This window comes from Halichondria panicea, chromosome 1 (assembly GCF_963675165.1).
Source record: "Halichondria panicea chromosome 1, odHalPani1.1, whole genome shotgun sequence".
Classification (NCBI taxonomy): Eukaryota; Metazoa; Porifera; class Demospongiae; order Suberitida; family Halichondriidae; genus Halichondria; species Halichondria panicea.
In genome coordinates, this window is record NC_087377.1 from 16,251,530 (window position 1) to 16,256,298 (window position 4,769).

Below are 4,769 nucleotides of genomic sequence, written 5' to 3' on the forward strand. Positions count from 1 at the left end.
CTACTAGTGTATCCATGCATTTTGCAGAATTATTATAAAAAATAAAAATAAAAAAAATAAAAAAGTATATATGGGACACCACTTCCTTATGACATCACACAGTTGTCTTGCCTTTTCTGACTGACGGTATAGGCGTAGCTTGGATTGATATGAACCACTATATGGCTGCATGCACAACAATCTCAAACATTTTTAATGCCGAAAAAAGTAACCTAATATTTATCACTGCACTGCATGCGTGTATACACATGGTTTTTGTCAATAATACAGGTGTATAAAAGCTTAACACATTGCTTGCTGAATGCATTTTTCAAGTTACTCAGTTTTAGTTTTTGACATATTGGTACCACAAAGCGGGTGCCATGTTTACAATTCTACTGAGAGTTTTTGCTATTTGCCTGTGTGTACAGGTAGTCAAGTCTCAAGGTTAGCTATACGTACGAACACGTGACAGTATATACACACGCATGTATGTATAGCCAGCTGTGTGTATAGGCTGTTAAATTAAACGAGCATATAATTATGCATAAATGAGGTACTCATAGCTGCATTTGTATATCGATTTAGCTGTATATAGCGCAATTAATATTCAGTATTGTGTATAGCTCAACAATTACTGTCTGCACTGCCAAAGCACTGTGGTAGTAATAACAGTATATACGAACTGCTGCATGTAAATCAACATTATTTTGTGATTGTACTGTTCGCTTATAGCTGTTAGCTTCATAGTTACTGATTAATGTATCAAAGTTGCAGTACCAAACGAAAGATATCTACTTTTAATTTAGAGGTGTATTACTATTATCTCCTTATTTCCTTACACTCTTCTTTGCAGTGCCGAGTATCATCACTCATCCGTTAAACCAAACTATTGTTGTGGGTGAGACTGTAACGTTCTTTGTAGTAGCTGACGGTGAAATGAAATATGAATGGTATTTTGGTAATGTTATCTTTCGCAATGATAAGGACGTTCGTGGAGCCAATACTAATATATTGACACTTACGAATGTGGTACAAGCAAATGTAGGCAATTATTTCGTCAGGGCATCAAACATGGATGGCTCAGTTGACTCTTATCCTGCTACTCTAACCGTTATGTGTAAGTCCTCCTGTGTAGCTTCTGTTGACAGATCGATGTTTGTTGTCTATAGGTATAGGTACAAGAAGCGATCTGTCTAAATTAACTAAATTAACTAAATTAGTTAAGGGCAATTACGTGACGGTTGTGACTATTGTTATACCCATTTGGAACCGGTATACCAAACGAAAGACTCGCAAATGAGAGAGCATGCACATGCATCTAGCATGCTTCCCATGCTCTTTGCACCAGTTAGAAATGCATTATAAGAATTGTACATGCATGCATGCAGTGTCTGCAAATGATTAACTATATACGCATATTCGAAACCATTTGAGTATATACGTACATGTTAGTTGTGTTCAGGAGTATACATTTGAGGGTATATGAAAAACCTTGAACACGTGCAATAATTAATTATTTAGGGAGGCCATAACGTAGGATTGTCCCAACGATACAAGTGATTTTTCTGAAAGCTTCAATGCATGGTTTATACTTTCTAACGGTTTGGTTTTCTATCACACACTGTTATCACCTGTTGATTGTCAGTGATTCTGGAATGTACCGTGGCATGTGCAGCCAGAGGAGGTACGACACGCGTGCATGGTTACGCCCACGCTCAATGTTATTGCAGCCTAATCGAGGCACGCGTGTCTCTGATGTGCAGCCACTCTATTAAACTGTTGGTAAGCGTGCACATGCAGTGACAATGTGACGTCACAAGTAAATTTGCCTGATTTGTTTGATTAATTGCGCTAATGATTCACAATCAATTTGTTGGCTGTATGAAATTGTTGATTCTCATTTCGTTACTACGTGCATTAAGTTGGAAAGTTTGGCAGGCTTCAAGCAAACAAGATGTGTTGTAAAAGCACAATGGTTTACTGTTAAAGACCCTTTATAAAGTAACTGTTATACAGTAGATATAATCGTGCCTTATATCCCATTGCTATGTTGTTGCCAAGTGCAATATGCAGCATAATGCACTGCTGAAAGTCAAATTGCACTGATCGCAAAGTCATAATGCACTAACCACAAAACGCCCCTCTGGCACATTAGACAGACAATTAATTATCATGAGAAATAACAAGTATCAAAGTAAAGCCATGCAGGAATGTTCAGTACTGCTGGACTGGAGCTGGAGCTTCTTCTTTGCAACCTTAAAGTGGGTGTTGGCCTCGCCTCTCAGTCAATCCAACGTGTGCAAAATTCACACGTGGTACAGTTGAGTGGGTGTGATCACTCCCCTTGAGGTACTGCAATCTGATTGGAGCTGGTGGAATTGTTGGATTTCCAACAACAGAACAAAACTGTGGATAGGCTTGATTCCCAACCTCCTTCCGGGCAACGGTAGAGGGCGGCGGCGCCCGACTACACAAGAAGCACATGAAACTTTAAATCTTCAATTAATACTAGATCTAGTGCAGATCCATACAGGGTATTAAAATTAATGTGCTCATGCATCCCAACATGTTGTAAGACTATTGAAATTAATACAGCAAACATTGTTTTATTGCACAAAAAACAATCATTATTGTGAAAGAACATTCTGCCATTTGTGTTCGCCTCTTCACTTATGAGGCAGAGCAGTCTGATTTGTTCTATAGCCTCGGTCCCAAGGACAATGCTGCAATAGCCCCAGTAGAACTCCACTCAAAATTTGAATATGTACTCAGTGTAGCACAAGCCACACAGTAATGATGCACAGGAACATGGGTAATTAATCCAGAAATGAGAAGTGAACGACAGACTCTTTGTAGACCAAGACGTTGCAGATCTCAAGGATTGCTTTCACTTGTACAGTACGGCCTGGGAAATGGTGAAACAACAATTACAAGTGAGATAGTATGAAACTAAAGTGGAGTAAATGGACATAATTTATAGCGGAAAAGAAGAAACAAGAGTGAAGGTGGTGCGAAGGGTCTGTCTTTACAAACAACAAACAAGCGTTACTAATACTAGATCTACATCAGACATGTATCTATACCATACCATGTACCAGCTAGCTATTGTGTATACTGCATGTACTGAACTGAGATGATATAATTATAATTTTATAGACTGGAGTCTTCCTAATTTTATCTTACTTGTGCCATAGATAGTAGAGGATACATGGTTCACCACAAGGAGGCTAGCAATGACTGCAGTCTGTTCCCTCTAGCCCCAGGCCCTAGCTAGCTCTCATATCTCATCTCTCAAGCTCTGAAGAAAATGGTGATTTGACAGTTTGAATATTAACGGTTTTTTACCATTAAAACGTGTGTTTATATGCAAGGTTCAAAGGTTGACATTGGACATATTCCTGTATTTAGTCGCTTTCGGCTGCTCAGATTCTGTCCAGGCTGCGCAAGGATTTGAGTGTGGACAGCAGCCCTGGTGTGTGGACGAGCTCTCTTTTCCTAGTTTTCTTCTTGTTTGAATAGTGTTGCTATGTGGTAGTCATGCAGCTTGATGCATAGCAACCAGTCAGCCAATCAGATGGGACAAATTATATCAATTAATGCACAGTGCCTCGGGGTTTATGACAGTAAACCACACCTCCCCCTCGGGCTTACGCCCTCGTAGTCGGGAGGTTTACTGTCATAAACCCCTCTACACTGTACATTAACTATTAAATACGTATACAGGGGAATGGGCTTCTATGTAGACACAATGAAAGGTGGAGGGTACAGAAAATGAAGAGGATAAAGGGTACAATCAAAGGTTCAGTTTATTGGTGGAGGTGGGTCTCCGAGATCACTAGGTCGATGGCCCCAGATCTAAAGGGGTGTCCACTTGACGATCTGGACCCTCTGATGGCTTGGATCGATGAGCGAAGGAGGGAAAAGATTAGTCGGCAACGGAGCCAGCATAGTGTGCTGCTGTATGATTGGTCCCATTTAGATGCTAACATCGAAGCGAGTCTCTTGTAGAATGTCTAATGTAGGATAATGCTGTTCTGTAATCATTGCTAAACCACATCCAAAACGTCATATCCGGTCGTAAATTACATTGAAAACCTTGTTTGGGACTGGCCCCGGTAAACGGAATTGCGAGTGGCCGTACGTACTTCACGGTGAGTTTTGTCAGTAAACATAATTATAGCTAGCATTCCGTGCCAAGCCAAATGGCCGGTATATCGAGGTGGCCGTACTTCAGAGAGCCGGAATAGCGAGAGTCTACTGTAGTAGTAATAATTTAGGTTTTGCGGATTTTATTGTGATCAACCATAGCAAAGTTCGCAAATGTTTGATGCTCGAAAAAATTCTAGTAATATAATATTTTCGAATGTCTGATATCTAACTAGATAGACTAGCTAATCAGTTACTTTGTTGGTTCTTTATCAGCCAGTCAGGTTGGTTCTTTGGACTATTTATATCCCAGCTCAGGAGCAGCAACCGGGGACATTTCAGGTAAATAGCCAATCTCCGGACGGGACAATCTGAAAGTTATATATGGGATACCACTTCCTGATGACATCACACAGTTGTCTTGCCTTTTCTGACTGACGGTATAGACGTAGCTTGGGTTGATATGAACCCCTATATGGCTTGCATCACAACAATCACAAATTTTTAATGCCGAAAAAATGTTAAAAAGTAACCTAATATTATTACTGCACTGCATGCGTGTATACACATGGTTTTTGTCAATAATACCCTAGGTGTATAAAAGCTTAACACATTGCTTGCTGAATGCATTTTTCAAGTTA

General features: G+C 39.9%; 1 long non-coding RNA gene across 1 annotated transcript; it reads right to left on the minus strand.

The window, feature by feature from the left end:
- Nucleotides 1-2,562: 2,562 nt before the first annotated feature.
- Nucleotides 2,563-3,732, minus strand: LOC135352164 (uncharacterized). Its single transcript, XR_010399626.1, has 2 exons — nt 3,166-3,732; nt 2,563-2,887 (listed from the first exon to the last, which is right to left on the minus strand). It is a non-coding gene; the product is annotated as an uncharacterized LOC135352164 (long non-coding RNA).
- Nucleotides 3,733-4,769: the final 1,037 nt, after the last annotated feature.